Source organism: Oryctolagus cuniculus, chromosome 13 (genome assembly GCF_051225735.1).
Source record: "Oryctolagus cuniculus isolate XC-2025 breed Fujian yellow rabbit chromosome 13, ASM5122573v1, whole genome shotgun sequence".
Lineage (NCBI taxonomy): Eukaryota > Metazoa > Chordata > Mammalia > Lagomorpha > Leporidae > Oryctolagus > Oryctolagus cuniculus.
The window spans coordinates 90,547,971-90,573,941 of record NC_142879.1 but is presented as its reverse complement, the minus strand read 5'-3'; the positions used below and the strand labels follow the sequence as shown (position 1 = coordinate 90,573,941).

At 39.1% G+C, this 25,971-nt stretch overlaps 1 pseudogene; it reads right to left on the bottom strand.

Annotated features, from left to right (window-relative positions):
- Nucleotides 1-15,781: 15,781 nt before the first annotated feature.
- LOC127488522 (ras GTPase-activating protein 4 pseudogene) lies at nt 15,782-17,072 on the bottom strand (annotated as a pseudogene).
- Nucleotides 17,073-25,971: the final 8,899 nt, after the last annotated feature.

Sequence of the window (25,971 nt, the reverse complement as noted above, 5' to 3'; positions counted from 1 at the left end):
AAAGACTTATAAGACCCACTCCATTCACAAAAGGTACCAAATATTTACTAATGGGATAAGTTTAACAAAGGATGTGAAAGATCCCTGCATTGAAAATTAGAAAACATTAATGAAATAAACTGAAGATATAAAAATGAGGAAAATTGTTCATGGTTCAACTATTGGAGAAATTGTTATTCCAAGTGCCCATGCCATCCCCAAAATTTACAGGTTCCTTGCAACCCCCATCAAAAGGATATTCCCCAGAGAAAAAATAATTCTAGATTTTAGATGGTAATACAAAAGAATATGAATGGCCAAAGTTGACTTAAATAATAAAAACAAAGATAGATGCACTACAATACCAGATTCCAAGTCACGACAGGGCTATTATAATCAAAACAAGCATGGCACATACATAAAAATAGACATGCAACCTAATGGAATAGAATAGTAACACCAGAAATAACTACACAAATAGAACTAATTAATCTTTGACAAACATGCTAAAAAAGTCGTTGAGAAGGCATTGAGAAAATTGAATTTCTGCATGCAGAAGTGTGAACTTTATATCCTACACAAAGAGTCAACAGTAAATGAATCGAGGATTTAACGTTAAGGTCCGAAACTATCACACTACTTGAGGAAAGCATAGGATAAATGCAGCAGGACATTGTCCTAGGCAAAGACATTTTGTGTAACACACAAGAAGCACAAGCAATAAAACAAAAAATAGAGAAATGGGATTATATCAATGTTAAGATACTTCTGTACTACAAAGTAAACAAAGTGAAAACTGATAGAATTAAAGAAAACATTTGTAAACTATGTATCTGATAAAAAATTAATATCCAGAATAGATAAAGAGCTCAAGAATCCAACAACAAAACTATCCAGTTAAGAAATGGGCAGAACAAAGGTACTATGCATAGCAGGCTAAGCCTCTACCTGTGGTACTAGCCTCCCACATGGGTACAGGTTCATGTCCCAGCTGCTACTCTTCTAATCCAGATCTCTGCTAATGGCTTGGGTAGTCAGTGGAAGATGGCCCAAGTGTTTGGGCCTCTGCACCCACGTGGGAGACCTGGAAGAAGTCCCTGGCTCCTAAACTCAGATTGGCCCATTTCCTACCATTGCAGCCATTGGAGAGTGAACCAGCAGATGAAGGACCTTTCTCTCTTTCTCTCCTTCTCTGTGTGTAACTCTGTTGCTCAAAGATATAAATCTTTTTTAAAAAAGGAATGGGCAAAGGATATCAGTGGATATTTTTCAAAGGAATAAATACAAATGACCAAAAGAAACATCTAAAATGCTTAGTAGCACTAGTCATCAGTGAAATGCAAATAAAAACCACAATGAGATATCATCTCACTCCAGGTAGAGTGACTATTATGTCAAAATCAAAATATAACAAATGCTGAAAAGGTCATAGAAAAAAGGATACCCTAATATACTATTGTTGGGAATACAAATTACTATAACTATTATGGAAAACAAGATATCTCAAAAATCTCAAGATATATTTATTTATGATCCAGTTACTCAGGGGCATATATCCAAAGGAAATGAAATCAACATACGAAAGAGTTATTCTCAAGTTCATAGCAGCCAAATCCACAATAGAAAAGATATGCAATGATTCTAGATGTCCATAAACTGAAGGGTGGATAAAGCAAATGTTATATATATATATATATGAAAGAATATGAGTTAGCCACAAAAAAAAAAATGAAATCTTGAAATCTGTAGTAAAATGAATGGTAATTGGAAAGACAGACCCAGAAGTAAATATATCACATATCTTCTGTTCTTTGTGGAAGTGTGACAAGGGGACTTAAGAAATTGGGAATTTAATAAATTTGTGACAGAACAACTTAAAATTTTTCCAAAGGAGAGAGCATACCCAGGTGTGGTTTGCTTATCCAGCTGTAACCAGCACATTTTTGGCTTCTATATAACTGCTTGTTTACTTGCCAAGATGTGGTTTTCACCTTTAAAAACTCCCCACAAATGCAACTCAGGCAGGGCTGTCTTCTCCATACTCGTTCTGTGAGAAGGGCAACCACCAGCTGGCTAATACTGCTCAATTTGATTTAATTGATTAGAGTGGTCTTTGTTTGGTGTGCCCCTCAACATTTGGAGGCCCCAGCGAGATCCTGCACTATTTTTCTGCATAGGGATCACCAGCTCACGTTTCTGTGTTTGGAGTGCAGGGAAACTCATGGGGGTGGCCACTGAGAGATGTTCCTCATTCCCAGGCTGAATCCAATTCCTGTGCACTGTCCCTGGGCCCACCAAATTCTAAAGTCCAAAAAAAAGAGTTGTCTGGTACCTCACCTGTTAGTAGGAATCATTTTTTTCATTTCTTCTGGTCTATGGATCCATCTGGGACTGCTGGTAGGCTGGACACAGCACTACTTCCACACCCAGGTCTGAGTTCCAGATGTTGTCTCAGACTTCTGGTCTCCAAATGGAGACATCTGGTCTTGGTTGAATCTAATTTGTGTCAGAGTCTATTTGTCTTGTTGTTCCTTCTGTATTGTTGTGTTGGTGTCATCTTTGTCATAGGGATGGGACATGGATCGTTCCTCCCTGCTGGTTATTTTTGACAAAATTTCAGTGAACTTACAAGGCATGCAGTTAGATCTTTTGATTTCACCCTAAATACTTATGATTTCCAGCTCTTCTGTGAATGAGAGTGGCTGTTGGGTAGCCAACATTGGGTGGCCACTGGAGGGAACTACCAACCTATATATATATATATATATATATATAGGTTTGCAGGTCCAAAAGGTGATTTACAGAAAACCTGGTCAACCTGACCAGATTCCATACAGCGAAACCTGGATTGATTTCCTTTCCAATCCTCACCATGGCTAAAAGGTTACCAAAAAGAACAGGTAAAAATGATAGGGAGATGACGTATCCTCTCAGCTAAACTGAATGGTAGGTGCCACCACTTCCTGTTACTCAGGGTACCCTGGGGGATCCATTCCCACTAGGTCCCCCTTCCCTATGGAACCAGTCCATTGGCCTCACCTCAGGAGCCTCCAGTGGCCACTATGCCAGGGGCCCCCTACTCTTCACAGATGATGGACTGCCACCAGGGGTGTGCCATCCTTTCAGCCCCCTACATATGTGGAGTGGGTCAACATTTCACCTGAAGCCCTAAGGAATACCTGATTCTACACAGCCACCTGAACTGGTCTATGTTCTATTTTCCACCAGTGACTTGTATAATAGGAAAAAAAAAATAAAAAAAAACCTCTTCCTTTTCTGAAAAGACACAGGGATTAATCTCTCTTCTTGAATCTATTTTCTTCACACATCAGCTGATCTGGGATGATTGCCGGCAACTATTCCAGACTCCCTTCACCTTTGAGGAAAGAGACCACATCCAAAGGGATGCTCTAAAGCTAGTCCTAGGACCAGTCAATCAACCTCTGAACCAGCCCAGCTGGAGGAAGTTTTCCCCATAGTCCAACCCCAGTGGGACCCAAATGATGACAGAAGGAGGCTCTCGATCAGTATCGCCAGTATCGCCAGACTCTACTGAGAGGGGTCTTAGTGGTGGCCAGGAAAGCAACAAACTTTTCTAGGGTGCGTGATTCTGTCCAAAGGCCAGACAAGTATCTCTCAGCTTTCCTTGCATGTCTCTTGAGACATAGTGCTTACATACCCCTAGAGATCCATAGGCCCCCCAAAATAGGGGTGCCATAAATGTAGGCTTTGTTTCTCAGTCAGCACCTGATATTCAGTGTAAATTACAGAAATTAGAGGGATTTGAGGAAAATCTCCTCTCTGAGTTGGTGGAGATAGCCCAAAAGGTTTATAACAGGAATGATCCTGTTACCTCTCAGACAAAAACGATGGCCAAAATGCAATTCAGGGCCGTCTTCTCTGGATTTGTTCTGTGAGCAGGGCAGCCACCAGCTGGCTAGTAAAGACTCCTCGATTTGATTTCATTGATTAGAGTGGTCTTTGTTTGATGTGCCCCACAACAGAAGTTAATATAGAAACAGTACACAAATTGCATGGACATATTTGCATATAACTATAAATGCTGCTTTATGATTTATATCATGCACATTATATCACTTTCTCTTATGTTATGATCATTGCCATGAATCCATTTTGTGATATTATTATATCTGTTTTCACAAAACTAAACACAAAATACCTTATTATGAGCTCTAGTCACTCACTGTGCTGTGGAACATTAAAATTTACTTATTCTACCTTTTGATATTCCTTACTGACCTTTCTCTAGCCTACCTTGATAATCCCCAGTCTCTAGTAACCATTATTCCAATTTCAGGTCTACTTTTACTAACCTTTCATGTAAGAGGGAAAAAAGGCTGTATTCAATTTTCTATGTCTGATTTCACCTAACATAATAAACTCCAGTTAAATCTACTTTGTGACTAATGTTAAGATTTGATTCTTTTTATGGCTGAATAATATTCTGTTGTTTTTATATATTGCATTTTTCATCTATTCACACATAAATAAATAGGTTCCTAGGTTGGTTCCATACTTTGCTATTGTGAATTGTGCTTGATATGGGAGCTCAGGTATCTCTTTCATGTGTTTATTTCATTTCATTCAAACACATGACTAGGTGTGGTATGCTGGATCATAGATCAGATCTGTTTTGAATTTTGTGGGGAACATCCATACTGGCCTCCAAAATGGTTGTACTAACTTTCATTCTCACCAGCAGTTTATGAGGGCTCCTTTTTCTCCACATCCAGCATTTATTTTTTGTCTGAGAACAGCCACTCCAACTGGAGTTGTAATTTGCATAATTGATTCTTGAAGGCATAAAGATCCTAAACAGACCAATAACCAAGGCAGAGATTGAATAAATAATAAAGAACACATACAATCTAACACAATTGACTCCTGAAGCCACAGAAAACCAAACACCAATAACAGAGACAGAGATTGAATCAATAGTAAAGACCCTCCCAACTAAGAAAATCAAGGAGCAAATGGGTTCAGTGCTGAATTCTACCAAACTTCTAAGTGGAACTAGTTCCAATTCTTCCCAAACTATTCAAAACAACTGAAAGGGAGGAATTCCTCCCAACCTGCTTCTATGAGGCCAGTATTACCTTAATTCCAAAACTAGAAAAAGATACAACAAAGAAAGGTAATCATAGACCAACATCCCAAAAGAGCACAGATATAAAAATCTTCAACAAAATGCTAGCTAATAGAATCCAACAATACATCAGAGATCATTCATTCACCTGGGCCAACTGGGATTTATCTTTGGTATGCAGGATTGGTTCATCACATGGAAATCAATAAATATGACACATCACATTAATAGAAGAAAACCATATGCTTATCTCAATAGATGCAGAAGAATAACTTGATAAGATACAGTATCTTCTCATGATAAAAAACCTTTACTCATGAACATATTCAAGACAATATATGACAAACCCACATCAGCCTCATACTGAATGGGCAGAAGTCGGAAGCATTTCCACTAAGATTAAGAGCCAGGCAAGGATGTCCATTCTCACGATGCTAGTCAATATTGTTCTGAAAATTTTAGCCAGAGCCATTTTGACAAGGAAAAGTAACCAAAGTGACACCAATTGGAAAGGAGAATGTCAAATTATTCCTGTTTGCAGATGACACGATCCTATATATAGTGAAACCAAAAGAGTCCCACCAAAAGTCTACTAGAACTCATGAGAGTTGATAAAGTTGCAAAATATAAAATCAACACACTACCAACAGCCTTTGTACACAATGCCATGGCTGAAAAAGAACTTATAAAAACAGTAGCATTCACAACAGTTACAAAAATTAAATACCTTGAAATAAATTTTACCAAGATGTGAAAGATCTCTACAATGAAAATCACAAAACATTAAAGAAAGAGAGGACATAAAAAAGGGAAGACTCTTCCCTACTTGTGGATTGGAATTAATATCATCAAAATGTTCATTCTACCCAAAGTAATTTGCAAACTCGGTGCAATCACAACCAAAATACCAATGGCATTCTTCACAGACACAGAAAAAAATGATGTTATAATTCATGCAGAGGGGTCAGCACTGTGGTGCAATGGGTTAATGCCCTGGCTTGAAGTGCTGGCATCCCATATGGGTGCCATTTCTAGTCCCAGCTGCTCCACTTCCCATCCAGCTCTCTGCTATGGCCTGGGATAGCAGTGGAGGATTGCCCAAGTCTTTGGGCCCTGCACCCATGTGAGAGACCCAGAGGAAGCTCCTGGCTTCAGACTGGCATAGTTCTAACCAATCTGAAGTTGTGGCCATTTGGGGACTGAACCATTAGATGGAAGATCAATCTCTCTCTCTGCATCTCCACTCTCTGTGTAACTCCGACTCACAAGTGAAAAAAAAATTCATGCAGAAACCAAAGAGACCCTGAAGAGCTAACTTAAACAACTAAAACAAAACCAGAACCATCACAGTATCGGATTTCTTTTTTTTTTTACCTTAAAAATGCATGCTTTATTTTTTTTAACTTTTATTTAATGAATATAAATTTCCAAAGTACGACTCATGGATTACAATGGCTTCCCCCCCACACCGTCCCTCCCACCCACAACCCTCCCCTCTCGCACTCCCTCTCCCCTTCCATTCACATCAAGATTCATTTTCAATTATCTTAATATACAGAAGATCAGCTTAGTATACATTAAGTAAGGATTTCAGCAGTTTGCTCCCACACAGAAACATAAAGTGAAAAATAATAGATGATTTTTTTAAATGATGATGAAATCAGATCAGACCTATTGTCATGTTTAATCCCAGTGAGAGTCAAGTTGGGAATTGATAATTTCTTTTTTTTTTTTTTTACAGAAGATCAGTTTAGTATGCATTAAGTAAAGATTTCAACAGTTTGCACCCCCATAGAAACACAAAGTGAAATATGTTGTTTGAGTACTCGTTATAGCATTAAATCTCAATGTACAGCACATTAAGGACAGAGATCCTACATGAGGAGTAAGTGCACAGTGACTCCTGTTGTTGACTTTACAAATTGACACTCCTGTCTATGGCATCAGTAATCTCCCTATGCTCCAGTCATGAGTTCTATGGAAGCCATCTGAGTTCTCCGACTCTTATCTTGTTTAGACAAGGTCATGGTCAAAGTGGAGGTTCTCTCCTCCCTTCAGAGAAAGGTACCTCCTTCTTTGAAGACCTGTTCTTTCCACTGGGTTCTCACTCACAGATATCTTTTTGCCAGAGTGTCTTGGCTTTCCATGCCTGAAATACAGTATCGGATTTCAAAAACACATTTATAGAACAGTTATAATCAAAAAAAGTCTGGTACAGGTACAAAATAGACATGTAGACCAATGGAACAGAATAGAAACCCCAGAAACTAACCTACATACATACACAACCAACTAATCTTTCATAAAGAAGCTAAAATCAACCCCCAGAGAAAGGGCAATATCTTCAAAAATGGAGCTGAGAAAATTGGATCCATGTATACAAAGTTATGAAACAACATCCCTATTTACACCTTATATAATGATCAACTCAAAATAGATATAAGATCTATGACATGATACCATCAAATTAATAGAGGGAAATGTGGGTGAAACTCTGTAATGCATTGGCATAGCCAAAAACTTCTTGGAAAAGACCGCAGAAGCACAGGCAACAAAAGCAAAAAATAGGCAAATGAATTGTACTAAGCTAAAAAATTTCTGAACTACAAAAGAAACTCTTAACCAAATGAAAAAGCAATCAACAGAATGGAAAAAATGTGAATTATGCAATAAAGGAATAATATCTAAAATTTATTAAGAGCTGATGAAACTCAACAACAACAAAAACAAACAATCTAGTTAAGAAATGCACATAGAACATGAAAAAGCATTTTTAATAGGATGGAATTCAAATGGCCAACAATGGAAAAATGCTGAGGATCACTAGTCATCAGATAAATGCAAATAAAAACCACAATGAGGGGTTGGTGCTGTGGTATAGAATGTAAAGATACTGTCTGCACTATCAGCATCCCTGTGGGTGCCAGTTTGAGTCCTAGAAGCTAAACTTCTGAGCCAGCTCCCTGCTAATGCAACTGGGAAAGTAACAGAAGATAACCCAAGTCCTCTCACCTATGTACCATGCGGGTGGTCCACGTGAAGCTCCTAGCCAAGCCTTGACCATTGTAGCTATTTGGGGAGTGAACAAGTAGCTGGAAGATTCTCTCTCTGCCTCTGTCTCTCCTTCTATGTAACTCTTTCAAATAAATAAATAAAACTTTAAAAAATAAACACAATAGGCTGTCACTTCATCCCATTTAGAACATCTGTAGGCCAGCACTGCAGCTCACTAGGCTAATCCTCAGCCTGTGGCACTGGCACCCCGGGTTCTAGTCCCAGTTGGGGCACTGGTTCTGTCCCGGTTGCTCCTCTTCCAGTTCAGCTCTCTGCTGTGGCCTGGGAAGACAGTGGAGGATGGCCCAGGTGCCTGGGCCCCTGCACCCACATGGGAGACCAGGAAGAAGCACCTGGCTCCTGGCTTTGGATTGGAGCAGCATGCCAGCCGTAGCAGCCATCTGGGAAGTGAACCAACAGAAAGAAGACCTTCCTCTGTCTCTCTCTCTGTCTAACTCCACCTGTCAAAAAAAAATCTATAAACCAAAATTAAAGCAATCAATCTATTTTGGCAAGGATATGGAGTAAAAGGTACCCTATACACTGTTGATGGGAATGTAAACTAGTACAACCACTATTTAAGGAGGCAGTATGGAGATTTCTCAGAAATCTGACAATTTACCTACCACATTACCCAGACACACCACTCCTGGGAATTTAACCAAAGGAAGTGAAATCAGCATATGGAAATGTTATCTCTATCCCCATGTTTATTGCAGCTCAATTCACAATAGCTAAGATGTGGAATCAACCAAGATGTCAATAAACTGATAATTGGATAAGGAAAATGTTGCATATATACACTATGGAATAATACTCAGCCATAAAAGAGAATGAAATCCTGTCTTTTACAACATAGCTGGAACTGGAAAACATTATGCTTAATGAAATACACCAGGCCCTAAAAGACAAATACCCTGTTGTCCCTGATTTATGGTAACTAATATACACAGAACAAAAGTGTAATATATATGAATGAAACTGAGTCTGATGCCTGAGTCTGAATGGGAGAATTGACAGGGTGCTGAATTATCATGACTGTGTGATGCTGGGGTGTCAGGACTGTGAAAACACTGTGGCTAGGGCTAGTGCTGGGGCACAGCAGGTTAACGCCCTGGCCAGAAACACAGGCATCCCGTTTGGGTGCCGATTCAAGTCCCGGCTGCTCTACTTCCAATCCAGCTCTCTGTTATGGCCTAGGAAAGCCATAGAAGATGGTCCAAGTCCTTGGGCCCTTGCACCCACATGGAATACCTGGAAGAAGCTCTTTGTTCCTGGCTTCAGATCGGTGTAGCTCCAGCCACTGTAGCCAGTTGGATGGAAGACCTTTCTCTCTCTCTCTCTGCCTCTCCTCTCTCTGTGTAACTGACTTTCAAATAAATAAATAAAAATGTTTAAAAATTACAAAAAAAACACTGTGGCTGTTTGGGTGGGTACAGGGTGCGGTTGGGACTTTGGGCAATCAGTGTGGGTGGCTCTACATGCTCAGGGCTACCTGATTTCCTGGTGAGGGTCATTGCTGTAGAATCCATGTTCACAGGGAGGACTGCATAGATTCTTTGTGCTGTTCTTGTGGTGGCAAGGATGAAAATTATACCCACTGGGGCTCCTGCACAGGCACTGGTCTCCACTGAGGAGAGGAGGTGAGCATGAGAATATGCCAAGAGAACAGAACAAATCACCCCTCTCATAAAAAAAAGATTTACCATTGATTTTTCAACAATGTTGCAGTGGATTCATTTCTGAGAGGAGCAGCATGGTGGGGGCAAGAGGCACGGAGCCACCACACAGACCCCAGGAGTTGGGTGAAAGCAGGCTTGAGGTGAGCAGCCCGCAGACTCGTTTATTACAGTTGGAACAACATCTTATATAGCCAAGTCCAGCCAATCTGGTCAAGGGGCGGTCTATGCCCCAACCAATCACAGCCTGTTGCCAGGCAGGCTCCATTGCCAGGTGGTTTCAAAGCCATTCCTGAGTAACTGACACTCGCCAGTGGCCACCTTGGCATGGCCTTCTCATTCTACCAGAATCCTGGACACTCTGTTAACCTTGAAGCACTGTGCAGAACTCCCTGACTGCACCCAGCATTCACCTCTGGGTATTCAATGAAAGAACACTCACCTAAGCCAAAGAAGCAGAGTTCAAAGATAAAGGACATCACAGAGGAAATAAAAAACAACAAGTATCACTACAAATGCCCAATAGTAAATGAAACAATTCAAGAAACAAGAATATGGAAGACAACATGACAATCCCAAAAGAACAAAACTCTTCAATAATAGAATGTGAAGAAGTGATTGAAGAAATTCCAGAAATGGAATTCAAAAAATTGATCATAGGATTCTAAGTAATATAAAATTCATGAACTAAAGAAATCCATGCATGAGAAGCAGGAAATGTTTCCCCATGAAATTGAGATTTTAAATTGAAATCAAAATGAAATACTGGGTACGAAAAGTTCAATTGAACAAGTGAAAAGGACAGTGGGAATCCTTATGAATAGACTCAATGAGGCAGAAGAAAGAATATTCGAGTTAGAAAACAAATTTTACAGTCAGACTAAAACAAAAAAAGAAGACAAAGAAGAAATTAGAAAATAAGAGTATCAGAGACTTATGTGATACTATCAAATGACCCAACATACAGGCTTTATGAATTTCTGAAGGTGTGAAAGAGATTGGATTAGAGGGACAATTTAGTTAAATAATTTCAGAAAACTTCCCTAATTTGGAGAAATGAAGGAATGTCCAAATAGAGGAAGCACAGAAATCTCATAATGGATATGAGCAGAAAAGATCTTCACCAGAACACATTGTAGTTAAATTCTCCAAAGTAAATCATAAAGAAAAGATTGTAAAATGTGCACCAGAGGAATGCCAGTTTACTTTCAGAAGCTCTCCAATCAGGCTCATATTAGACTTCTCATCAGGAACCCTAAAAGGCTAGGAGAGAATGGTAAGATGTAATCCAAGTCTTAAGCAAAAAAAAAAAAAAAAAAAAAAAAAAAAAAAAAAAAAAAAAATTGTCAACACAGAATACTATACTCTGCAAAGTTCTCATTTATGATTGAAGGTAAATAAAGAATTTCTATAACAAACAGAAATTGTGTTTGTCACCACTCCTCCAGCCATACTAAAGTGGCATGTGACACGTTCTCTGTTGAGTGATTTGTGGTTTTAAATATTGATTTAAAAATATTTTTAAACATCATAATATCACTTTGCTTCTAAACCCATACTTATGAAGCACATGAAATTTGCTCACTTTATATAAAAAACATTTTTAATATAAAAATAAATAAAAATTTTTAATATAAAAATAAATTAAAGGGAAATGAAAAAAATTGGAATTTCAATAGTATTAAAAGGAATAAAGTACTTAGAAATGAAGTAAATCAAGGAAATAGCATATCTAAACACTGATACTTACTAAGGATTATGGAAAGTATTAATGATCAAAAATATGTAGAAATTTTTAGTGTTTTCATGAATTATAAACTATATATGTGAATTCAATAAGATTCTAAGTGATCTATAAATTCAAATGATTCTTTATAACATCCCAGTAGTTACTTTTAGCAGAAAAATTTAAAAACTATAGAGAAATTCATATGGACTATAAAAGGATCCAAATACCCACAATAACTCAAAAAGAAAATCAAAGGGAGGATTCAAGATGGCAGCATGGGAGGAAGCTTACTACTCTAGCCTAAGAGAGGATAGTTTAAAAAATGGATAGTGTGCAATCTCAGGGAAGGGTTAGGGAGAAAACAGCAGAGGAAACTCCATGCAAATTGGGGGCCACTGTGGACATAATGTGGAGGGTGATGATGTGCAGAGCTCAGGACCCCAGTAGCCAAAGGCCTCTGCACCAGCTCTGCAATGAGGTGAGACCAGACTGCAACAGCCCAAGTCACTGGTGATAAAGCTGTAGGAAGAGCCTGGCATGGGCCCAGTTTGTAGCACTGGGTGGGGGGGGGTACAGTGCACCTGCCAACTTAGAACAAAAAAAAGGGTGCACATTTCTCTCTCCCCAGTCATCCAGCAATGGCATCATGTAACTGGCTGAGAGAAGGTGGGCACCGTTTTGGACATGTAACAGCTGCACCAGCACATGTCTGTGTGCCCAAGTAACCAGCTGAAGCAGGAGACACCTGAGTCTGGATGGGAGCATTGACAGGGGGCTGGATGCTCATGACTGTGTGATGCTAGGGTGCCAGGACTATGGAAACACAGTGGCTGTGTGAGAGGGTGCAGGGTGTGTCAGGACCTTTGGCAAATCACTGTGGGTGGCTCCACATGCTCAGGGCTACCTGAGTTCCTGGTGAGGGTCACTGCTGTAGAATTCATGTTCACAGGGAGGACTGCATAGATTCTTTGTGCTGTTCTTGTGGTGGCAAGGATGAAAATTATACCCACTGGGGCTCCTGCACAGGCGCTGGTCTCCACTGAGGAGAGGAGGTGAGCACAAGAATATGCCAAGAGAACAGAACAAATCTCCCCTCTGATAAAAAAAAAAAGAGATTTACCACATCCAACTTTTGTGTCATCCTGGACACTCTGTTAACCTTGAAGCACTGTGCAGAACTCCCTGACCACACCCAGCATTCACCTCTGGGTATTCATTGAAAGAACAGGCACTCTCCTAAGCCAAAGAAGCAGAGTTCAAAGATAAAGGACATCACAGAGGAAAAAAAAACAAAAACAAGTATCACCACAAATGCCTAATAATAAATGAAACAGTTCAAGAAACAAGAATATGGAAGACAACATGACAACCCAAAAGAACAAAACTCTTCAATAATAAATGTGAAGAAGAGATTGAAGAAATGCCAGAAATGGAATTCAAAAAATTGGTCATAGAATTATAAGTCATAAAAAACAAATCCATGAACTAAAGAAATCCATAAGAGGAAGGTGCCATGGCATAGCAGATGTTGCCACTGCCTGCAGTGCTGGCATTCCATATGGGCTCTGGAAGGGGTCCTGGCTGCTCCACTTCTGACCCAGCTCTCTCTTGTGGCCTGGCATATCAGTGGAAGCTGGCCCAGACCTTGGGCCCCTGCATGTCCACTGCAAGACCATGTCCCCCATGTGCGGACGTGGAGCAGAATCCTGATTCCTTGCTTTGGATCAACGCAGCTCCAGCCCTTGTGGCCAACTGGGGAGTGAGCCCCAGATTGAAGACTTCTCTTTCTCTCTCTCTCTCTCTCTCTTTGACGTTGCTTCTCTGTAACTTTGACTTTTAAATTAATAAATAAATCTTAAAAAAAAAGAAATCTGTACATGAGAAAAAAGTTTCCCTGTGAAATTGAGATTTCAATTTGAAATCAAAATGAAATATTGAATATGAAGAATTCATTTTAACAAATAAATAATACAGTGGAAAGCCTTAAGAATAGACTTGATGAAGCAGAAGAAAAATATGAGTTAGACACAAATCTCTGGAAATTTAACATACTTCTCTAAAAAAAAAATCCCAAGAAGAAGAAATTAGAAAGCTTAAAATAGTGTCAGAGATTTTGTGATACTATCAAATGACTCAACATACAGGCTTTACAGATTTCTGAAGGCATGAAAAGAGAGAAAATGGATTAGAAGGCCTATTAAGTGAAATAATTACAGAAAACTTCCCTAATTTGGAGAAAGGAAGGGATGTCCAAGTACAGGAAGCACACAGAACTCCTAATGGGTATGACTAGAAAAGATCTGTACCGTGACACATTGTAGTTAAACTCTCCACAGTAAAACATAAAGATTGTAAAATGTGCACCAAAGAAACACAAGTTTACTTTCGGAGGATCTCCAATTAGACTTATATTAGACTTCTCATCAGAAACCCTAAAGGCTAGAGAGAATGGCAAGATGTATTCCAAGTCTTAAGTGAAAAAAATTGTCAACCCAGAATACTATACTCTGCAAAGCTCTTATTTATGAATGAAAGTGAAATAAAGAACTTCCTTAGCAAACAGAAATTGAAAGAGTTTGTCACTGCTCCTCCAGCCATACAAAAGATGCTTTAAGATATGCTACACGCAGCAACACAGAAATAGGCATAAGTATTTTAACACTTCTGTTCAACAGTGTAATGGAACATTGTGCTAAAGAAATCACACACACAAAAGAAAAAAACTCCAGATTGCATACAAAAGAGCAAACATGGCTTGTAACATCTAAGACATATTCGCAAGCAAAAGACATTCTGAGGTATTCACTAAAATCCCAAAGTAAAACTCAGTGATGTTCAGAATATAAAATAAAGATATAAGCATTAATCATATTTCTGTACAGTAGCAATGAACATAATGAAAATACAATTAGCATTAGCATTCAATATAGCATCAAAGTGAAAATATTACTAAGAAATTTTAAAAATTGGATTTTATACTACAAAAGAAAAATATAACACACAATTTTTAAAACAAAACAGTGATTTCAGTAAGACATTTTAATACAGCAAAAATACTATTATTATTAGTCATTAGAAATGCAATCAAATCTTGGGAAATACATCAATTCCTATAGAGTAAAATGACTGATTCAGCCATAGATAAATGCCAGGGACATGAAGAGCATGGAACCCTCATAAACTTCCAGTGCAGCCACTATGGACAGTAATTTGGCATGTTCTACATGGGACTGTTTATTGCCTTAGTAGTTTATCTCCCAGGTATACCACTAAAAGACACAAAATCCACATACCAATAAAGGCTCACTGCAGCAATATTCATAAAAGCCAAATATGAAAGCAACCCAAATACTAATGTGTAAGAAAAAGTGTGCAGCACATCTTTTATAATGGCATACTATTTGGCAATACACATCAATTAAGAAACAAAAGACCACAAAAATAATCAAAGTCAAAATATTTTAAGAAAGAGAGGAAATCAGAAGCAAAACCCCACACACTGTAGCATATCCAAAAGAATGGCCAATCTCTGGAGACAGAGTTTAGATTAATGCCTGTCTGGGGCTACTGGTGGATGAGGAATCATTGTAAACAAAATGAAGAATTTGGTGATTAATGAAAATGCATTAGACTGTGCTTATGATCATAGAACTCCAAAAATCTGACAAAGCATGAAATACTCACTTGAAACATCGTGGCTGGGCAGAAAGGCTCCTGACTTTGGGCTTCATAGAGGAAACTGAAGACAAACAAATATGACAAGGTTTCACATACTCTGCTCATTTTGGTTCAAAAATATTTAATACCATAAACACAAGGCATCCTTACCATTCAATGGACAATGTTTAGTTTGAAAAAACTATCATTTATGGGCTGGCGCCGCGGCTCACTAGGCTAATCCTCCGCCTAGCGGCGCCAGCACACCGGGTTCTAGTCCCGGTTGGGGCGCCGGATTCTGTCCTGGTTGCCCCTCTTCCAGGTCAGCTCTCTGCTGTGGCCAGGGAGTGCAGCGGAGGATGGCCCAGGTGCTTGGGCCCTGCACCCCATGGGAGACCAGGAAAAGCACCTGGCTCCTGGCTCCTGCCATCGGATCAGCGCGCTGGCCGCGGCGGCCATTGGAGGGTGAACCAACGGCAAAGGAAGACCTTTCTCTGTCTCTCTCTCTCACTGTCCACTCTGCCTGTCAAAAAAAAAAAAAGAAAAAACTATCATTTAAAAAATTTTGCACCAAAATTAACATTTAATTCCATATTTCTTATTGGATATTGCAGACAGCTCCTGACACTTCTTCCATGGTGCAGGCTCCAAGGCACGCAGGTGCCGGAAGAGGAGCTGGGCCTCCAGGTCGTGGTCCAGAGGGCCACTCCACTCCCACAGGGTCCCCCGCCACGACGTCCTGTCACAGCCCCTAGCTGACTTGTCCCTCTGGTGGCAACAGCCCCGCTTGTGCCCGTGAAAGACGCTGGGGTGGTAGGAGCCCAGCAGGCCGGGTTGTTGGTGCTCACTTCCGCAGCGCTGACAGCCACTGGCTCAGCTTATTCACACACTTGCACTGAAGGTGGGCAGTCTGGGGCAGGCCAGTGTCCTCCGTGTAGATGACCCACATGACAGGGAAGCTGCCAAAGCTCTTCTCCTCCACCTTTTCGGCCTCCTGGATGTGTGCCAGCTTGATGAGGGTGCTGTTCCTGGAGCCAGGCATCTGGGCGTGGCTGAAGGCCTCAGCGGTGAGGGAGAAGCAGAGCTTCTTGAAGGAGGCAGCCAGGGGACCCTCGCCCTTGGTCCTGTGGATGAAGAGCGGCTCAGAGATGGCTGCAGGTGCAGCTCCTCCTCTTCCTCAATGTCTGTGAGCTTGGTGATGAAGTCCTTCAGCGGCGCCATGCCTGGCGCACTGTGGGCTGCAGAGGCTCCATGCACACCTCCTTGGCCCTGGGTGCCATCGTGTCCATGTTGCCCGCGTTCTGAATGGCCTGGGCCAGCGGGAGCAGGGTGAAACTGGTTCGGGCGTCCGCGTGCCGCTCCCGCAGGGGGAAGAGCTTGGACGACATAATGGCCAGAGAGAAGCAGCGCACACAGAAGAAGCTGGTGATGGCGAAGAGCCGCAGGTTCTCAGGGTCTCATGCTGGGCACTGGGGACGCGCTCGCGCATGCGCTGGAAGAGCGGGCGGAAGGTGCCGCTGACCAAGGCGGGGCATGCGCGAACCAAGAGACAGCGTGTACTCAGCAGCGCCCTCAGGTGGGCCCGCAGCGTCTGTGCACCCTGCTCCAGCACCTCAGCCTTGTTCTGCGGGTGGTGCAGCCAGGAGCACCCTATGTCCTTAACTTCCACCTTGCTGGGGTTCAGCTCCATGTACTTCTCTTCAAACACCCGGTCAAGGATGGGGCCCAGCACGCCATGCAGATACCACACCCCACCACCTTCAGAAAAGACTCCATGGAATTGGAGGCCAGAGAGTTGCTGCAAAAGAGTGTTGGCCTTGATGGTGTGGCCCGCCTCCAGCTGGAACAGCAGGTCCTGGAATTCCATATATTGTAATTTCACATATGTAATTCCACATAAGTAATTCCATATACACTTAAAGAAATATTTCATTTTTCTTATTGAAATAATTTAAAAGTTGTATTTAGCATCAATTTAAGATAAAGCACTACCTCCTAAGTGCTCCACTTAGCGATTTAATGTACAGTAATACTCTCCAAGTGGGGTTAACTTCAAGAGCAACATGTAGGAACAAGAAAAATGCACTACTACTAATTATAAGTAACTTTATGTGAAACTTTCTAACAAAGCAAAAGAAAAAAGACAATATCACTTTTATTATATGTAGGAATAAATAAACCAAGTTTGATTGTCATTGCTATTTTCAAGATTCTGTGTCACTAAAATCTATTTTGGAAGGTGTCACTATGAGAGAAACCTTTAGTATTGATGATTATACATAATACATAATACATAATACATAGTACATAATACACAATTACAAACTGTTGTATTAAGCATTGCTCCTGTGTTAAACCATGGTTAATCCTCACAGTTCTGTGAGGTAGGTAACATTACGCATCTTGTAAAGGAAGTAACTAAGTACAAGAAGGCCAAATGATTTGCCTAAACTCATACGGCCCACCAGCAGCAGACTCTCAATTCAAATCCAGGAATTCTGGCCAGAAGATAGATTGTAATATGTATAGTAGATTTTACTTTTAAAACTAATTTTAAAATGTAAGTTTTTAAAAGTAGATTTTTACTTTTAAGGGTTTTAAGTAGGAAGACTATATAAGGGGCAGGTATGAGAAAGAATAACATTAGTACCATTTTGGACTTGTTAGGATTTAAATCTATTGTGTAATAGATATCCAAAGAGAGATATCAAGTAGGCAGTGTGATATACTAATCTGAAATGAAGGAGGGTTCCTGGGCTAGAGATACAAATTTGGAAATCATCAGTACATACAAGCTAGTAAAAGTCATTAGAAAGAATATCAAAGATTGCACTCTAGAACGATTCTATGTTTAAAAAGGGGGAAATGAGAAAAAAAAACAAAAGAAACAGACTATGATGAATACACTAGAAAGGCAATAGAAAACTAGATAAATGAGTGATAGTTTTATGCTTATTTCAGAATATTTATGATTAAGGCCAGCATTTGTCATTTTTGATTTTTGGATGAAAGCCATGCTAACTGGAGAGAGGTCACACACCTCATTGTGATTTTTATTTGCATTTCCCTGATGACTAGTGATTCTGAATTTTTTGTCATCTGTCTATTGGCCATTTTTATTTCATCCTTTGAAAAATTCTCATTCATGCCATTTGTCCATTTTTTAACTGGAGTGTGTTTTGTTATTAAATTTCTTGAGCTCCTTATATATTCTGGATATTAATCCTTTATTGGATGCGTATTTTGCAAATATTTTTTCCCATTCTGTTGATTACCTCTTCATTTGGTTAATTATCTCTTCACTTTGTTAATTATTTCATTTTTTGCACAGCAACTTCTCACTTCATGTAATCACATTTGTCTATCTGTGTTTGTTTTATTACCCATGTTTCTGGGATCTTACCCAAGAATTCTTTGCCTAGGCCATATATTGTAGATTTTCCTCTATGTTTCTCTCTAGTAATTGTGATGGTTTGAGGTTATTAGGTTTAGATGCTTGATCCATCATGAGTTGGGTCAAACCGGTCTCAAACTTCAGCATGTGAAATCCAACTTTCCAAATACTATTGTAGAAGAGACTAAATTCATTTTTAAAATATTATTTATTTATTTAAAAGGCAAAGATACAGAGAGAAAAAGAAAAGGAGATTGGGGGGGGAGAGAGAGAGAGAGAGAGAGAATATTGATCTACTGGTTCTCTCCCCCAAATGGTTTGGCTGCAGTGACTGAGGCTGGGACAAACCAAAGCCAGGAGCCTGGAGGTTCTTCTGGGTCTTCCACATGGGTGCAAGTGCCCAAGGTACATTAGCACAAAGGTGGATTGGAAGTGGCGCAGCTGGGGCTTGAACCAGTACCTATATGGGATGCAGAAACTGCAAGTAGAGGCTTAACCATCTATGCCACACTGCCAGCCCTGAAGAGACTAAATTCTACCAAACTTTAAAGGAAGAACTGATCACCATTCTTATATTATTCAAAACAATTGAAAAGGATAGAATCAATCCAAACTCATTCTTTGAGACCAGCATTTCCTTGATTACAAAAGCAGAGAGATGCAAAAAGAACTATACACTAATATCCCTAGTGGACAAGATGCAAGAATTCTCAATAAAATAGTATCAAATGGAATCTAGCAATACATTAACAAGATCATCTACCCAAAGTGGAATTTATTTGAGGGATGCAGTGGTGGTTCAACATACACAAATCAATAAATGTGTTATTTAAAATCAACAAAATGAAAGATAAAGGCATATGATTATCTCAATATGCAGAGAAACATTTGATAAAATATCACATCTTTTCATGACAAAAACCTTTAAAAATTGCAGAGAAGAAACCTATCATGACACAATCAAAGCACTATATGACTAAACCACAGGCAGTATCATTTTGAATGGGGATAAGTTGGGAGGAATTCCACCAAATCTGGAGCCAGTGATGACCATTTTCACCATTATTTTCAATATACTTCTGGAAGTTTTAGCCAGAGACATTAGGTAAGAAAAACAAATCAAAGTGATATGAATTGGAATGAAAGAAGCACAATTACCCCAGTTTGCAGTTGATATGACCTTTTACATAGAGAAATTGGAAGACTCCAATAAAAACTATTAGAGGGGCCGGTGCTGTGGTGCAGTGGGTTAATGCCCTGGCCTGAGGCGTTGGCATCCCATATGGCTGATGGTTCAAGTCCCAGCTGCTCCTCTTCCAATTAAGCTCTCTGCTATTTCCTGGGAAAGAAATGGAAGTTGGCCCAAGTCCTTGGGCCCCTGTACCCATGTGGAAGACCTGGAAGAAGCCCCTGGTTCCTGGCTTTGGATTAGCACAGCTCTGGCCTTTGTGGCCAATTGGGGAGTGAAGCAGTGGATGGAAGACTTTCTCTGTCTCTCCCTCTCACTGTAAATCTACCTCCCAAATAAATAAACACAATCTTTTATTAAAAAGAGAAAGAAATAAATGACAGAAAATTCGGAAAATATCCCATGTTCATAGATTGGAAAAATTAATATCATCAAAATGTCCATTCTACTCCGAGTAATTGATTCAAACAATCCCTATCAAGACACTAAGGACATTCTTCACAATTATAGAAAAAAATGAGCCTAAAATTCATATGGAAAAATAGAAGACCCTAAATACTTAATGCAATCTTAAATAAAAATGAAGCTTGAGGCATCACAATACCAGATTTCAAGGCACAATAGAGGGCAGTTATAATTAAAACAGCCTGGTACTGGAAGAAAAATAGACATGTTGACCAATGAGACAGAAGAGAAACCGCAGACATGAACTCACATATTGGCAACCAACTAATATTTGACAAGTGAAATAAAATCACTCCCTAGACAGAAAGATGTTTGGAAAACAAATGAGGAAGCTATTTTGGAGAAGAGTTTTCTGTTCAGAACAATACTACTGACAGGTTACATAAAATGACATTGAAGAAATGACTTCTAATTTTATAGAAATAAGTATTAACTTGGAGAGAACAAGCTTTGATGGGATCCTGGAATTGGAAATTACTGGAATGCATTAAGGAGTAAAGGGAAAAAATATTTATGACAGTGAGGAAAGGCAGTACTCTCACTGGTATTTTTCCTGAGTGACAATCATACATGATCTAATTTTCCTTTATCTGTGTTTTCTAATCCTTAAATAATAATTATAAATTAAATTTGCAACACTTCACAGTTTTTAAACTGTGAAATGAATATGTAGCACTAAAAGGCAGACCAAGGCACTAAATGATACGTTTCTAAAGTTAGGTCCTCCTGACAATTCCCAAATATGTACTATGTGTACCAGTTATCATTTTGTTTAGACTTCTAATACCAGAGAAAGATTGAAAAATCTCAAAGGCTTGGTAAACATCATCTAATTCTATCCTAGTCAAAGGTAAAATTTCTTAATCATATTAAATTTTGAATTGTTTAACAAAGGAAAATGTAGAAAGTAATCTTATTATATATGTAAGGCTTTGAAGCTTTATTTGAGCTCCCTCTTGAAAAATGTGGTGTGGTACACATTGTTGTCTTTAAAATGAGTAGTGACATGCATGCGCGGTATTCTGAACAGGAAGATTCACTGCATTAGCAGTTCTTGTGGGCCAAATCCAGCTCCTTGCTATTTTTGTAAATTCAGTTTTGTTGGAATACATCCACATCTATTTACTTACAGCCTATACATATTTTAGGCAACAACAGAGATATTATGGTTCATAAATCATAAAGTATTACTTTCTGGCTCTTTACAAAAAAGTTTGCCAGCACTAAGCTTAGAGGATCAAAGATCCTTTGATATGTTTTAATAGGTTTTATCTATCATTCAGAAATGTTTACAGAGTATATAAAATTGTATGCAATCCCTCAACAATAGTCAAATAATTTAAATGTCTATCATTTGAGCATTAATGCACTGGGAGCAAAACCCAAAAATCTCATGATTAGTCATTTTTTAGAAACTGATCAGAAAGCCAGAGTAGCATGGGGCTTTTCTTTGTACATCAACAGATATCTCAAATATTATAACTAATTTTTTTAAGATATGTCATCAAACCAAAGGATTTAAATATACTGTAATGGTGTAATAATCAGTATAATATGTATCTATCCTCATTTTGAAAATGGATTCATACTACATTGTAAATATATGATAATTTATTAATTTATTTATTGGCTATTAGACTATCTTCCAACTTTATGATATGGCATCATTAACAATTCCCTTAAAGTTCTGAGGTATACCTATAATATATGTATGAAATATTCCAACCAATGTAGGCTATTTATATTACATATATTATCTCATTATGTAATCTATAATACATTACATATGTCCTTAACATAGATGTGCATATTCATGTATAATATTTCGTGTTATTTCTTGTTTTCTATCGGATATAATTCCTGGGAAGTAGTTACAAAATAATTTTTTTTAAAGAAGAGAAGAATCAGAAGCAAAAGCCCACACATTGTAATGTATCCAAAAAAGAAATGGCCAATCTCTGGAGCCAGAGTTCAGATTAATGGCAGTCTGGGGTTAATGATGGATAGGAGTTACAGTAAATAAGAAGAATAATTTGGGGATTAATGAAATTGCATTTATATTAGACTGTGCTTATGATTATGGAACTCCAAAAATATGACAAGCATGGAACAATCACTTAAAACAGTATGACTAGGCACAGAGATTCCTGACTTTGGGATTCACAGAAGAAACTAAAGACAAACAAATATGCCAAGGTTGCACATATTTTGCTCAATTTGGTTCAAAAATATATAATAACCTAAACACAAGGGGCCTTTACCATTGAATGGATAATGTTTAGTATAAAACAACTATGCATTTATTTAAGAAATTTTTGCACCAAAGTTAACTTAACATTTAATTCCATATTTCTTATTTGATATTGCCTAATTCAAAGTAATTCCAAATACACTTAAAGAAATACTTCATTTTTCTTATGTGAAACAATTTAAAAGACGTATTTAGCATCAACTTAAGGTAAACACTCCCTCCTAATCACTCCACTTAGCATGACGAAATTCCAATTCTGTTATTTCCAGATTCACAGTCTTAATAAGCTGCTCTGAAGACCATAATATTAAACGTGAAACTAACTTAAATGTTTTAACACCCCTTAACCTTATACACCAAGTAAGATGCTGTTTGGAGTTATTCTTGACAATAATTATACACATATATGGCCTACAGAGTGAAATTTTAATTTAATGGCTTTGTATCCAATGTGTACTAATGAATCAGGATAAACAATTTTCCCTACATAGACATTACACTTCATTATCAGAGCCTTGGAACATCTTTTTTCTATTTGCTCATAAAATATAGAACAGATTACTGTGGACTATAGTCACCCCCAACATTCTATGTAACACTAGGAACTCGCTCCTAAAATCTAAATCTGATTTTACCAATTACTCCAAGTAGTTTTTACATATTTCTTAATTAATTAGTTTGAAAAAGCAGACACACAGAGAAACAGACAGAGAGGGAAAGATAATACTCTCATCCACTATTTTACTTCCTGGAGGCTCAGCATTGCTAATCAAGACCACAAGGGTTGTGACCTCACATATGTAAAAATAGCTATTATACAAAAGTATAAACGATAACAAGTGTTGAACCAGATGTGGAGGAAAGGAAATATATAAAATTGTTTGTGGGAATGTAAAATGGAAAACACTATAGTGGTATCTCAAACAAAATTAAAAATGGAACTAGCAAAAAACAAAGCTTTCCCACTACTGGATATACATCCAAGGGAACTAGAATCACTATCTAAAAGATAACCTGGGGGTTGGCGCCATGGCAAAGTGGGTTAATCCTCCATCTGTGGTGTCAGCATCCCATATAGGTCCCAGTCTGGTCCCGGCTGCTCCTCTTCCAATCCAGCTCTCTACTATGGCCTGGGAAACCATAGGAGGATGGCCCAAGTGCTTGGGCCCCTACACCTGCATGGGAGACCGGGAGGAAGCATCTGGCTCCTGGCTTTGTATCCATGCAGCTCTGGCCATACAGGCCATTTGGGGGTGAACCAATGAAGGGAAGAGCTTTCTTTTTCTTTTATTCTCTCTTTCTCACTGTAACTCTATCTCTCAACTAAATAAATAAAATCTTAAAAAAAAAGATACATTTGTTCATGTGAACATTATTCAGAAGACAAGAATAAGATATGGAAATAGCCACACTGTTAACAGATGAAGACAGAAAACATATACACACACACCATGAATCACATTCAATACTGAAAAATATGCTATTTTGTCATAACATGGATCCAAATGTATGAATGTGGACATCAGAATGCTTGAAGTAAGGCACAGAAAGATAAATACTACACATTCTCACTTACATGAGGAATCTAAGAACATCAAACTGAAGTACAAAACAGAATAGTGGTTACCAGGGGCTGAGAATGAAGGAAATAAGATGGTAGTTTAATGACACATACTTGCAGTTAAGAGATAAATTAACTCCTTGAGACCTAATACACAGTGCAGTATATAGAATATAAATACAGTATTAGAGGCTCATGATTTGTTAAGCTCTTAAGTATTCTTCTATAAACATATATTCTCAATGATTTGTTAAGTTGATTGTCCTATCATTAAATAATGTATATGTACAAGGAGACACAAAAAGGTTTAAAATAGGATATAAATGCCAAAGAAGTTTGTGAAAAATAGGATTACAAGATAACATGAATTTTCCATAATCTTTTAAAAATCCCCTCACATATCAAAACAACAGGTCACAGAACATGGGAATATAAAATTTTGTATGTCAATTATACTCACATATTCTTGAAAATGTACCCTACATTAAATTATAAATAAAAAATAATTTAGGAATCTAGATTTGTATCTTTGGGATTGGGAAGGTTATCAGGGAACAGAAATAATTTTTAAAGCACTCATAAATGTGACTAGCTAATATTTCTATTTTGAGAGTTCAAAGACAGATGATCACCTGTCAAGATAATGTGTAAGGTCTAAGATGACATCCACGTACCAAATTACAGTGGTCTCCTGCCCTCTAACACTTGGACAAAAACCTTGAGCCCAATACCCTGTTTTGATTTTAATTTCCATACTCTATGACACTTATGTCAGCAACATAGAGTGAGGTCAGACCCCAGAAAGAGCTATGTTGAGAGGTCAAGGTCCAAGGCTGAGACTCTGCTTCCAACATCTTCAAGAAACTTGGAGAGTCAGGTCACCCTGGGAAGAAAAGAGGAGCTGAGGACTCCATAAATGACAGCCCCTCACCTGTATGAACCCCATCACACAGCCTGGATTCTCCCTAGCAACCACCTGGTCCCCACTGCACTATCAGGGAAGTCGTGAGGCGGCCACCACACAGCTGCCAAGAGATTCCCCCCAGACTCCTGGGCCAACAAGTTCCTGCCAGGAAGGCACAGGACTCCTGGAGTCTGGGTGCCAGCCCAGCCCTGACACTGTGGACAGAGGGGCTGAGGGTAGTGCTGGGCCAGCAGTGAGATGGGGCCACAGACTCCAGAGCCCTCACCACCTTCCTCATCTCTGCGCTCCTGCCCTACACTTACTTTCTCACGGCTTCTGAGGGGTGTGGAATCCTGTGGGGAAAGACCCTCGGAAAACAGGGGACGAACCTCCCAGCAGTATAGCCCCCTCCTCAGACCTCTCTCTGCCACAGAACTGAACAACGATTATGGCGTCAAGATCGTGCGTGATTATGTAGCATTTATGCCACTGCTCCTGATTGGACAGTTCAGTTAGCCTTGAGCATGTACAACAGATGTCCTCTTTGCATGGTCCCACAGGAACTCTACTGTATTTAGCTGGTTTGGATTAGTTCAAGCTTGATTATACCTACAGACATTGAGATATCTATGTCAAGAAATATGTCTCCAGGTCGGTTCCACCTTCAGCCCGCCAGCTGCTGATGTTCAATGTACTGTAGCCTTCTGTCATGGACCACTACACGAAATTTACTCTTAACCAATTTGCCATTAATTTCTGCAAGTTCTCTAATCTTTCTGTTGTATACCATTCGAATTTTATAAGACTGTCCTTGACTGAGATATGTCAGGGTTTCATCATGGAGTTTCACTGCAGGTGAGGTGGCAGCACAAAGCACATACTGGAAAGGTAGGATTTTATTCTCATTATCAGGAGGCAAACTTACTCTTTTTGCTTAACAATGGGCAATGCAAGGACATCACCCATGCTATAGGCTCCAGCACCCAGTTCCTGGCCCATCCC